This window comes from Ptychodera flava, chromosome 9, assembly GCF_041260155.1.
Source record: "Ptychodera flava strain L36383 chromosome 9, AS_Pfla_20210202, whole genome shotgun sequence".
Lineage (NCBI taxonomy): Eukaryota > Metazoa > Hemichordata > Enteropneusta > Ptychoderidae > Ptychodera > Ptychodera flava.
Genome location: NC_091936.1, coordinates 402,164 through 416,334, shown reverse-complemented (window position 1 = coordinate 416,334; position 14,171 = coordinate 402,164). Strand labels below are relative to the sequence as shown.

The 14,171-nt window shown below is 39.8% G+C and overlaps 1 pseudogene; it reads left to right on the top strand.

Moving 5' to 3' along the window:
* Window positions 1-1,786: 1,786 nt before the first annotated feature.
* On the top strand, window positions 1,787-5,424 carry LOC139139724 (very long chain fatty acid elongase 6 pseudogene; annotated as a pseudogene).
* Window positions 5,425-14,171: the final 8,747 nt, after the last annotated feature.

Sequence of the window (14,171 nt, the reverse complement as noted above, 5' to 3'; positions counted from 1 at the left end):
TATATATATATATATATATATATATATATATATATATATATATATATATATATATATATATATATATATATATATATATATATAATTCAAACATTCAGTCATTCTGTGTTTTAATGAAATTGTTGTCATGTTAGTTGTAAGATAGGAACTTAACAGTGTCAATTCTAAAGTTTGAATACAGTATTTTGAATGAGCTGTGAATGTACTCCACTCTTTTTATGCATAAAGCAGATGTCCAGAACTGTTGTACGAAAAATGTGATTGTGAAATATTAGTGCATGTTGCTTTCTAACACTGAATTCTCATAGAGGAAACAGAAAAGTATCAGGAACTTGTCATGCTTTTCATATGAACTGCAGATTTCATAATGATCAATACACTTTGCAAAACAGACTTTCAATTTACAGACATCAAGATATATCTGACGTAATATCTCTGATATATTAATTTACTGCGCCCGAAGGGCGCGCCGAAAAATATTAAACATCCAGATATCTCTAATATATATACATATCTGATATATGAAAGTCATGTAGCTGAAGGGCATGCTGAAAAATATTGTTTGATATTTTAAAGAAATGTGCCTGAAGGGCACGCCGAAAAATTTTATACATACAAGTATGTCAGAATATATATATATATATATATATATATATATATATATATATATATATATATATATATATATATATTCTGACATACTTGTATGTATAAAATTTTTTAATATATATATATTAAAGTTTTGCACTAGGGCAGGGCTCTGAAAAATGTCTTATTATTATTAAAGTTATGCGCCCAAAGGGTGCGCCGAAAAATGCAACTGAATGATGAAATTTGTGGCTGGCACAATGCATTTTTCGCAAGTATGAGCCATGTCGAAATTAAAAAACACACTGACCCAGCTATTGGACATTTCAAAACCATGGTGACCCCCCCCCCTACCACCAAAGTCAAAAACAGGGTGCCCCCCCCCCCCTGAATCCACCGGCCCGCCCCCAGGCCGAAGAAACTGACCAGTCCCTAAGTGACGTATATACGATACGGCTTAAATATGAAATGTCGCGCTGTCCTCATTGCAGCTCTCCTGTGAAGGCCTAATACTTAAATGTAGTTTAAAGTTAGTAAAGTGTAGTGATTAAGCTATACGCTGGACAATATGTAGTTTTCAAGCCCAGACGATACACCAGGCAGACGATTCAAACAATCTAGTAGCAATCTCTTGTATCGATGGTATGATCATGGAGGTAGTAGACCTCCATGGTATGATATAGGCCAATATCCGATATCGCTTAAGTGCTATGTCGCACTATTTTTTGCTTCCTATTAAATAAAAGGTTTGGGGCTATGGACTGGAATTGAGAGCTGGCAACTTATTTCATAATCCGGTCCATGCATTCAACGTATGTGTTTAACAGGGGTAGACATCGTACGATCACTCCATCGAGATTCTCAATCACTATTGGCTGGTGTCAACGATGCTCAACCTGCGTTGATGATCCCTCCCACTGCTCACGTAATGACCCAAAACATTGTATTCAATCCCGCTGCTTCCCCCAAACAGCAAAATTAAATGGTAAATTAATCCTTTCGTTACTTTTTACATTCTTGCAAAATACTTTGCATTTTGACATGTGTAAATTAAAATCGTTCTTCAATTACTATGGTTAATTATGATAAACAGTTTATGGTATTTTGATTGAGTTTTAGTCCTTCATACCAGGGGCAAGTGACCGTAAATAAAACTGCGACTTTAAAAGACTGACCAGCAGGGGAAACAATAAGTATGTAAAAGCTGAAACGGGTCATACCGGCCGGTAGGTACAAAGGTCGAAACCCGGTCCACATTGATCGCGTACCACTGTACAGTATACCACCGGCACCGAGCACACCTTGGTCATAACAGTTGCAGATTATACTGAAAATATGGACGCAGACAGCATTCTGACGGATTCCGCCGATCTGGAAGCATTGCACCGACTCCCATCTGTCACAGCAGAAACCAAAGCCATGTTGGAGAATCAGACTTATCGCGAGGTACGTCTTGATTTCGAAAAAAACTTCGATGATGAAGCGTGGCATGTGTGGATGGAGAAAAACTGGTGGTATTCCATCGTTTTATCAGCAATCTACGTCGCGGTGATCTTCAGTATACATAGCATGATGAAGTCCAGGCAACGGTTTGAATTGAGAAGGCCTTTGATTGTGTGGAACGTTTTCCTGGCAGCATTCAGTATCATTGGATCATATCGTTGCTGCATCGCAATGTATATATCTCTCACCGAGAACGGCTGGCACTATTCCGTGTGTAACAATGTTTCATACACTCATCACTGTATCACCGGTGTCTGGGCAGCTGTGTTTGTCTCGTCAAAAGTATTGGAGTTTGGAGACACGCTCTTCATCGTCCTACGGAAAGGCAAGCTTATTTTCCTGCATTGGTACCATCACGTTACCGTTCTAATGTACGTATGTTATTCATCCAGTGACCAGGCAGCGACTGGATACTGGTTTATGGTGCTAAATTTTCCGGTTCATTCAGTGATGTATTCGTACTACGCCGTTCGTGCTGCTGGCATCCGTTGTCCGAAGTTCATTCCAATGTCTATCACAGCCATGCAGCTAATTCAAATGGTTGGAGGTTGTTTCATTCAATATTACGTCCATGTGATGAACGGACAAGGCGTCCAATGTTCTGTTACCAAGATGAATAATTTTATAGGAAGTTGTATGTATTTCAGTTATCTTATCCTTTTCGCCCAGTTTTTCATCAACTCCTACCTGACGAAGCCAACTCCAAGAGCTAAGAAAGAGTAATTCCGAACAATACGCATGTCCGGATAATCACTCAACTGTCTCAACTGCATCTTTATTATGTTTCAATGACGCTGAGATGATAGCTTTAATAAGAAGCAAACCTCATATTTTAGGTAACAGGTTAGACCAGTAACTATTTCACTGGTTATTTTATAGCTGCAGAAATGTGTACAGGCCTATTCCTCAAATTTTCAATAGTGTTTTCTATTCGTTCTTTCATGTTTGTGACTTTCATAAAAAAGTATACACAACAGCTTGTATCTTGAGTATCGTGGCAAGACTAACATTGAGGGCGCCGTCATTACTTACGGCGGGGGTCGGGTGTGGTTTAATGTACGGCGCTTATCTGACAAAACGTGCTTATCTGACAAAAACAACTAATTACTGCTTGTAGCCCTACGTATTTGTGGAAAGTAATCCTCCACACAATACTTCGCCTGTCAAAACACACGAATGTTATGCAACAAGTAATACATAAAAAGAGTAGTTATGCAAAAATATTATAGTGTGACAGTTCAAAGTACGTATCACCAAACCACACTATTTTAACGTCAAATCATAACATTTTGTATCAAGAGGGAGACTCCTTCATAACCTCTTCCCAATTCTCTGCTTTTCAGCTGCCTTTTCATCACACACACACACTCACACCAAATTGTCTTTGTATTTTCTTGCTGTGATATGCTTGCCTTTGTTGCATCTCACTGTTGGAGGATACTAGGTGAATTTAACCCTTTCACCCCCAGTTCCCTGTATACAGGTCCAACTTTACCATAGAAAACAATGGATTTGGGACAAACCATGGTGGTGAAAGGGTTAAATTGATTTAGATTCAGTGTTTATAAACATAACAACTTGAAAAGAATGAATGTATGTTTGATGTGCAGCTTTCACCCCTATCCCACCTAGCAGTAATACTTCCAAAATCGAAGATCAAAGTCAATAAAAAAAGTAGCATTGAGTATTTTCAGTGTCTTTCCATGGTATCTGAAAGCAGGTTCAGTCAGTTAAAACTGTATTGTTTCAAGAGGCCTTCAAATTTAAGTCTCAGTTTAAATGCAACAAATGGGACCTGTTATGCCTTGCCATTTTTAACCAACTTGACCTGATAGTGAGATGAACAATATAATTGGCAAGATACGGGTTAAAGTTTTAATTTGGCTAGTGGAGGTCATATGCGATTTGATGAACCACAGTCCCTCTATCCACCGGTCTGGAAACGCGGCTGGTATGTCTGTGACACTCAGTGGTATGAAAAAACAAATGATTCACACCTTAACAAAGGACACTGACAATGTTCAACTGGCTGTTATATCAATGACGCTACCACACGGTCCTATGACAGCTGCAATGAGATTGTTCAAAAGCATGACGTTTGTGGGTTGTTATTTTCAGAAAATCACAAAACATTACAACTTGTTCCCTTTAGAACTCTCAACAATTTACTTTTTCATTAAATGGGTAATGTTGCCCTTAGGATAAAGCTTGAAAGGGATTACACATTAAGATCGCATTATGACCACAATTGAAAAACAAATTGGTGACGCACTGTTCGCAATTGTCATGACTGATGCTCGAAATCAAGAAGACAGGCAAATTCAGCCGAATATTATCATCGACAGCAGAGTAGTACATTACCAAACCTGTTATAGGGTTGATATATAGTATTTTGAGTGATATAGTTCCACATTTATGCACTGTTAAAAGGCATTTACTGTGCCTGAGCATACGTGTCAAGAGTTCATCATATTGATGCTATATGGGACTAAAAGCTACACGTATTTCTGCAGTTGTCTTTCCTATTCTACTGAGTTAACAGACATGATTACACAGAATATAACACAGAAAACATATTTAGATCATATTTTGGGGCACTGACTTGTAGCATTGCAAGAGATCGAGAAAGGGAGGACAAATTTTCCGGTGTGATTCCAGCTGTTACTTGTGCTTTGTCAACACACTTGAAGCGATCAACCCAAGAAATTATCGCTCACTATCATCATTCACTATCATCATTTACAATGGGAGGAGGATCATGAAAACACACACCGGTTTCAGGATATGGTTATTTCTGTCTAGGTGTCATAGATAGATCCAGAGAACACTTTAAAGTGCCAAAAAGAGTGCAGATTCAACAGGACAAACGTCTTGACACCAAGCGACCAAAACCAAGCGACGCACTGGTATCACATGACCGTGTTACAGTTTTGCTTTGCAGTCTAGGTGATTGACACCTTACAATAGGCGTTTCCTGACCGGTGGATAGAGGGACTGTGATAACTAAATTGGCAGAGTTTAAATACTGTATTTTCAAAACTGCAGCTTTAGGAGGAAGACTGCCCTTTCTGGCATGACTGGTCACTTCTGCAAAGCCTCTTGCTTACAAAACATGAGCTTAGGAGATATTTTCATGCCTATTTTCGAACAGTATCAGCACACTCCATTTGTTTACCCGGTACACATGCAAGAAAACATTCTTGTAATACTGTAATTTCTTGAAACTTACACAATGGAATGAGAAGTCATTTTGAAAATTCTTTTAAAACTGTACTGTCACTGTACCAGATTTCAAAATAAAATTGCAAGATTATTCCTTTCTGGACAAAAGAACACGCAGAAAATGCAGACTCAGCAGTTTTCTTTGCTCTCTTGATAACTATATCATCAAAGACCAGGGACTTGATGCCCGGGATCATGTTTTTTTAGTCGATCAGAGGATTATGGAGTGTCATAGCCTTTTGTTTTCCATTGAAATTGTAATCTAATAAGTAGATATTCATGCTAGACAATCTGACGTCGGCACAGGCTTTTAAAGGTCTTGTGAAGAGTAAAAATGAAATTGCTGAAAAGGTGATTTTCACTTGTTAAATAATGCATGGAAAGGTACAAGCAAAAAATTTACAGCAGAAAAATGGTTTAAGTGTGTATTTTCTGGGGGGAAAAATGCGTCTTCTGAAGCTTAGTCACATTTTCCCGCAAAAAAATCAAACCCGGAAGTGTGACGTCACTTAAAGAGCAGCCTATTTGTGCTTGCCTTGAATACGATGGCAGCTTCTTTCGAGTACCACGACCAAGATAGTGTTAGACGATGAACAAGCAAGATTTTGGGCTGTACATGGTAGCTGTAGTTCTCTATCAAATTGTGTCAGTCATTATATTATTATTATTATTATTAAAAATTGTTTAAAATGCACTACACGTACGTCTCAGAGCATTGTACATAGCTGGATAAAATAATTTAAAAGTACAACCACACAAGAAAATTAAAACAGAAAATTACACATAAAACTGAGTAAAAAGATGGGTTTTCAAATTGCGCTTAAAACTATCTACACTTCTGGCAGTCTTAATTTCAAATGGCAAATCATTCCATAGTAAGGGTGCACACACTGAAAACGCTCTCTGTCCATATGTCTTGTTAAAATTTCCACGGGGCTGGGTTAAACATAATTTGTCACGTGATCGCAGGTCTCTAGGTGGTACATATAAATCTAATAAATCTCTCAGATAAATAGGTGCATTTCCATGGATAATTTTGAATGTTAGAAACAAAATTTTAAATCTGATGTGAGCCTCTACCGGCAACCAATGTAAATCTTTGAGAATGGGTGTGACATGATCAAATTTGCGCGTACGAGTCATACTAACAAAACGCTCACAGGCTCTACCGTACTGTCATCCACTGTTATGTTAGTCCCACCATCTTTTTGTATCTCCATGGTCCTACTGACAAAATGTTCACCCGCACTCCATGGTATTATCGTAGTGTCTTAAGCTTCCATGTCAATCCTGACAAAACGATATGGGCTACAGGCTGCGCCACTGATAAAGACCGAAAAGGCTTAGGCTGTCATCGCTGACCAAACTGGCGTTGTGAAAATTACCGGCCGAAACATTGTGGGCTAAAACCTACAAGTGCCGAAACATCTAGAAGCCCGTGAAAAGTTGTGCATCATGTATGATCTGTTGCAAGACAGTGCGCGAACTGTGGTGTTTTCGAATCGATGTACATGTACACCCGAAAACTTCTAATTTTTGCCCCCCCCCCCCCCCCCCCCCCCCCATCTTTGACGTGAGATTCAGAGCCGTCAAATTTATGCCCATATAAGACGTGGAAAATCGTGTTCTCCATAATCCTGACTCAGTATCTCACTTTATATTATTCCCAGCCATCTGTATAATGTTGATTGACCGACTGTAGTACTTTGTGAAATGTCACACCCTGCCAGGCATGCTGAGTTAGGGCCCATATGTTTTTTCAATGAATCATTCTACCGCACGCGTTTTTAAAGCCGGGCCGGCGCGAAATGGACCAGGATCCTGATTAATGCCAAGTTTGGGTGGGTGTTTTGGGGCATGGCTTTGCGTAATGAGTCAATTGGCGCTGTACCATAGGCGCTCCTTAGCTGGGTAGTCTGCTAAGTTGATTGATTTTTGGCTCGATCTATCAATCCCGTGGTCGATATGCCCGCCACTGTAACCTAAATACTCACCAGGTGTGCAACAGAATCACTCAAAAAACACACCACACAATTTGTCAACTGGCCGTGCGCTCACACAATACATTCAGAACTACACTCCCATATACCTCATTGGATCACAAATTTAACCATCTCCTCAAAAATCACGCCGATGAACTTGTTACTCGTCGTGTCTTGAAGAAATCAGCTGTGTTGTGAGGCCAATTGCAGCTAAACACGGCCTGCAGAACGATTCTACCATATGACGTTATTTATTCTACTACTGATTGGTTCAACTGTACATCACCAGTGACGTCTTGCTGTGACCTTCGTTTTGGTCGTTGATTAGCCAATCAGTGATAGAATAAATAACGTCATATGGTAGAATGAGGAGATGGTTAAATTTGTGATCCAACGAGGTATATGGGAGTGTAGTTCTGAATGTTTTGTGTGAGCACAAGGCCAGTTGACAAATTGTGTGGTGTGTTTTTTGAGTGATTCTGTTACACACCTTGTGAGTATTTAGGTTGCAGTGGTGTGCATACCGACCACGGGATCGATAGATCGAGCCGAAAATCAATCTATTTAGCAGACTACCCAGCTAAGGAGCGCCTGTGGCTGTACGTAGTGGAAATAATCATCAAGAAAGCAATAAACATACACATTACAAATTATCTGAAGCTGGCAATTTCAATGTTGAAATCATGAATTACCAATCTGAACATTGACTGAGGAACATGGTCAGGAAAATGGTAGGAAATTGGTGATGAATGACGCGACGTCACGACCGATCGCTAAAAATAAAAATAAAGTAAGTTCACTACATCACGGAAGGGTCGAGATTTCCATGAATCTGACCACAATATCCGAAAGTGATTGAGGTCAGCTGCTCAATTGCTTTGAGGGTGACCCCGGACAACTCATCAGGAGTTATGTATATTTTCTGAGCAATGGGATGAACCATGGACTGGGTTCATAGATATCTTTGTTATTGAAGAAATTAAAGTCCAACTTTTGTCGAAATCTTACGATGTAGTGCCAACTCAATGAGCCGATCTCGGACACACGGCCTAAGCCTTTCAAAGAAGATCGGGTGATGACGCTGAATGACACTTGCTCACCTTAAAATGACAAATACAATGTGTTGATGTCTTACAAGGTTTGTTTAATTCTCATAACAGAAGTCCAAACGTTACTGAGGCGACCGGTATGCCAAAACCTTACCCACCCTTCGGACACGACATCGCGACATATGTTATTGCCATGTGTGAGAATACATGTACGTGTACAAACAATACGGCCGTTTTCAGGGCTAGCATTTATATCAAAAGCAACTGTAGCGTACCGGTACTTTTGGCCGTAGATTTGGGGGGGGGGGTCTGTTAGAAAAAAGTGGCTCTCTTTGACTGACTGAAATTAAATTGATCATGCCCGGGGCTACCGCCATGCTTTGATGTTTAGTTGTTTTCGATGTCATTGTCAATGCAAAGTGTGGACTCTCAGCCTACAGTAATACAGTGTACGCACTTTTCGCAAGAATACACCGGTACTGACTCATCTCTTGCTAAGTCACATCCGAAAAGGGTTCACTTTCGCGATGTCATTGCATCCTAAATGCACAAAGTTTTCATCCTGTGTGCACGCCTATAAGAGTACACATGGTTTGTTTACATTGTAATTGTTCTTGTATGCACAGCAAATGTTTGACCAGTTTACACCGCTGCGCGTCACTGAATGATTGACAATTGTTTGAATCCCGGAACGACTGTTCCCTAGGGGCCATTTCCTTTGTTACGAAAGCGATTTTTCCCCTAATCATCGTAATTTTAAAATGCTTTGTGAAACTTTGCGGATACCTGTATGGCCTACGTGTTTATGAAAAACAGTCTATGTTTATGGTATGCCATTAATGTTTGTTTGAGAATCGCTTTGGTTCATTTTTAAAAGAGCGGTCTACCTTGCTGTTGCCAGTTGTCACTCAAGCGCCATTATGAATTTTCGATGAGTTAGGGGTCTTTTATACCCCGCACCAGGGTTTAAATGCAACTGTGAACTTCTGATATTTTTCACAGATTAATTTCTTAGCAATGTAAGCTTAGGCCTGTTGTAGTTAAACTTCTACACTGAATATGTCATCAATACGGTATGATGTCGTTCGGCGCAAAGTACATAGTGCGATGTTGCGCAACACATGGTTTGGCCACATAGAAATGCTTGGAAAGCAATCATAGCAGTCTTTCGTTACCCCTGAGCCAATTTTTGCAAACTGCAAGGATAAAGTACTGTGGCATACATATGCATGTCTTCGCGATACGATCCAATATGAGTGCCAGGCGGCCATTTTGTCGCAAATTTTTCCGGCTTTTGAACTATACCTCAACTATCTTTGAACCGTTTTCATTCAGTGTTTGTACATGGATTAGTACTATGGCATATGTATGCACGTCAATTTATTTTCTTATATGAACTGTTATGTGTAGAAAACGAACAAAAGGGCAAACTCAGCAGTTTCTGTGTAAAACGAAATTTATTACAAAAAATAAAACTAATTACTAAGTCAGGGATAGAATACAAACTGTAAAATTGTACAGACTACTTATCTCAGCTGGGACGGCAAAGCTCCAGTCTCAGAGTTGTAACAGTCTGAGTCGGATGAATGGACAGTTCTTTGGCTTGCAGGCTTGAAGTTGCACAAAGTCAACAGTATGAATCCAGCGTGGCAGTGAAGGTCTTGAAAAGTCTTGAAATTAATACTTGTGGAGTTTCCAAAGACTTGAAGTAACACACAAGAGACACAATCCCAAAAGTCAGACTGCAAGCTGTGCACGTCCCTATTTATACCCATGTGCTTACATAAGAGCATATAAGAGCAATCTAGAACTTTTATTGACATGCTAATTACTGTTCTAAAATTATCTCTCTTACACAACTAATTAAATTTCAAGAACATTCCAAACACCACCAATTGAATTCAAGGTTGTGAGGTCAGTAAGGGCAGTGACCTTGAGAATGTTCTAGACTGATTAACTCAGGTCATAATGAGTGTGGGGGGAAAATGACACACCCCCTCTTCAAAAAAGAACATTGTTCAAAGAAAAATCTTTCTTTTACAAATGTAATCTTAAAAGTGTGAACAACAATAAACTCTGAATACGAGAGAGAGTCTGCAATTAAATTGTCTCTGTCTTTGATATGTCTAATATCAAGTTAGTCAAAGGCTCAGTAATTGTAGAGAAATTTGGACAGAATTTTCTGTAGTAACCAGCCATATCGAGAAAGTGCATCAGTTGTCATTTGCAGTTTGGTATGGGAAAACTTGTTGCACAGATTTTGGCACCAACAGGTTTTACCTCACCCTTTCCTACAGTATGTCCAAGGTATTAAGTCACCCTCGCCCAACCAAACTCAGATTTGGCAAGGTTGAGAGTCAACATTGCTGTGCTCAGTCTCTCGAAGAGCTTTTGCATGAGCTTGATGTGTTATCCTCCCAAGTGTCACTATACAGGACGATGTTGTCGACATAACCTCCACATCGGTCTAGCCCAGATATGACGTTGTTGATCATCCGTTGGAACGTTGCCGGAGAGTTCAATATGGCCGCCAGGTGGCCATTTTATTGGGATTTTTTCATGTTTTTGAACCATAACTCAACTATCCCTGAAACGATTTCACTGAGTGTTGGTACACAGGTAAAGTATAATCATGGCATTTATATACATGTCAAATTATTTCGTGATATGATCCAATATGGCCACTGGGCGGCCATTTTGTTAAGATTTTTTCATGTTTTTGAACCAATATTAACTCAACTATTCCGAAACCGATTTCGTTCATTGTTGGTACACAGATAAAGTACTGTGGCAAATGCATATGTCAATTTATTTTGTGATACAATCCAATATGGCTGCCAGGTGGCCATTTTATTGCGATTTTTTAGCTCCCATATATGCATATATGCAAATGGGAGGTATTCTTATAAGGTGGCAAAATGGCATCTGTGTGTAGGTATGTATGTCTGTTAGTCCGTCAAGATCAAAAACTTCTAAACCGCAATGGCTGCCGTCTTAGTATTTGGTGTACAAGTGCACCTAGGGTTGGAGATGTGAATTTGTTCAAATGAACATGTCAGTGCCAAAAATATGCAAATGAGAGGAAAAAAGCAAAAATCTGGCAAATGGCTGAAACCCAGTAAGCATTGGTCAGATTTGGTTGAAACTTAGTATGCAGATTCCTTAAAGGGAAACCTAAGTCCAGCGACTTTGACTGTTTATCCCTTCCAAAATCACCCTTGAGTAAAATGCAGCTCAAATTTGCAACATAATTGCAGGCGCTGACGACTACGGAGCGACGAAAAGAGAAGTTGAAGTAGACGACATTTATGGAAATGAGCCCGGAATTCCATGGGCGCGAAAGGGCTCATGGGAGAAGCGTGCGTGACGTCATAGACGATACAGGCAATTGTAGCTTGCAGCTTGAGGAGTACTGTGAACAGTTCAGCGCGTTCGTAAGACGACTGGAGAGTTCGGACAGCGATATTTCTGACATCGAGTATTACTTTTCCCTGACTGAAATCAAACCATACTAATTTGAATCAAGATATGTAATAATTAGAAAGCATCTCAAAACATCGTTCATATCTTGGTTGTTTGCGTTTTGTGTATGATTCAGCGGAGGGTGTTACTGTGCTTGTACAGACCCCGAACTGGATTGGAGAGACTGAGTGACCCCGCGATCCTTCAACGCTACGTTTCTAAAACAGAGTTTTCTGTATCAGTCGCTTAAAATTAATTTTTGGTTCGTGAATGATACGGAATGATTGACTGATTGTATGTATTACCGTGTAACGGTCGAGCTTGGCCAAATCTCCGATATGTATCGGAAAATATTTATTCGCGATTTGACAAATCTATTTGAGTGTCGTCTATTTTTCGAAGCTGGTGTCGAACTTAGGAAGTCGGGCTTACTCAGATCTACAAAGTGATGAAATCGCTGATATAATGAATATTTGCCCGCTATTTAAAAAAATAGTATCGTCTTAAAGCTTGTTGTAAGGAATGTATTTCATACAAGACCAGCCCAAACTCCCGATGATTTCCGATATGTCCTCTGTTCAAGTCCCGATCGCTAAGTAAAAATGTTTACATGTAAAGAATGTAATTTGTGCAAGGGCCTCCCAGTCCCGATGATATCCGATCGGCCCTCTCGACGAAGTCCCGTGTGGACATTTAATGAAAAAAAATGCTTTACGTGTAAAAAATGAATTTCGTGCATTAATAAATCTAATAATGTAAAACATACAGTATTCTTGACTACCGGCCATGGATGCTATTTTTGAACTAAGAGTCGGAAAAAGTTTATTCGGGTGGTCAGATCTGTTAGGTGGTAAAATCTCCGATGTACATCGGATATTTACCCATAATTTGACAAAGTATCGACCAGTATCAGAGTTAAAGTCCTAAGTCGCCGATATTTATCGGATAAATATCCGTGATTTCGTAGACCCGGTGTGCCGACACCACACAGTGCAAGTAAATCTAGGATCGCCTGGTATCGATATTAGCCTAGGAGTCCCGGTGTAATTGATATTTATCGGGTAAATATAATATCGGCGATTTCTCAGACCCGGCTTGCCGAGACACAGTAGGCAAGAAGTCATTCCAGTATCTTGTAATATCAATTGCCTATATTTATTGGTTATATATCGGAGATTTTGCTGACCCGGGATGTCATAAGAGACGCTTTGTGTAGTTTCGTCTTCGGATTTTAGAGTCCCGAAATCGCCAATATTAATATTTATCTGGTTAAAACCGGCGATAGTAGGCTGACTCAGCATGTCAAGATACGAACCGCATTGTGTGGTATCGTCTTGTATCGGTATGAGAGTCCCAAAGTCCCTTACAAAACAATCATCGCCGGTTTTAACCCGGTGTGCCGACACCACACAGTGCAAGTAAATCTAGGATCGCCTGGTATCGATATTAGCCTAGGAGTCCCGGTGCAATTGATATTTATCGGGTAAATATAATATCGGCGATTTCTCAGACCCGGCTTGCCGAGACACAGTAGGCAAGAAGTCATTCCAGTATCTTGTAATATCAATTGCCTATATTTATTGGTTATATATCGGAGATTTTGCTGACCCGGGATGTCATAAGAGACGCTTTGTGTAGTTTCGTCTTCGGATTTTAGAGTCCCGAAATCGCCAATATTAATATTTATCTGGTTAAAACCGGCGATAGTAGGCTGACTCAGCATGTCAAGATACGAACCGCATTGTGTGGTATCGTCTTGTATCGGTATGAGAGTCCCAAAGTCCCTTACAAAACAATCATCCTGAAAGAATTAGAACATAACGTTGTATCTTTTACAGATTTTAAAACTCGCTCGACTTTCTTTAGCCACTGTCTTCGAAAAAGCTGTTCTGTGGGAAGACGGTAAAAGCTGACTCCGTTTGTTCCTTGAGTGATTTTTGCACTCAACTGAACAACAGTTAATTATTTTTTATGCTACTGAGCATTAAAGAGTCGTAACGTGCAGAACTGCACTCCTGCAGTCATAGACTTCAATGCTTTGTTAGGCTGTCACACAAGTTCGTGTATCGCCGATGACGTCACGCACGCTCCTCCCATGAGCCCTTTCGCGCCCATGGGATTCCGAGCTCATTTCCATAAATGTCGTCTACTTCAACGCCTCTTTTCGTCGCTCCGTAGTCGTCGGCGCGTGCAATTATATTGCAAATTTGAGCTGTATTTTATTCAAGGGTGATTTTGGAAGGGATAAACGGTCAAAGTCGCTGGACTTAGGTTTCCCTTTAAGTATTCTTGATTATGTGTGCAGAAAGTGGGGTAAATTCGCATGTTTGTATTTTTAGGATATTTTTTTCCGTTTTTAGTCAAA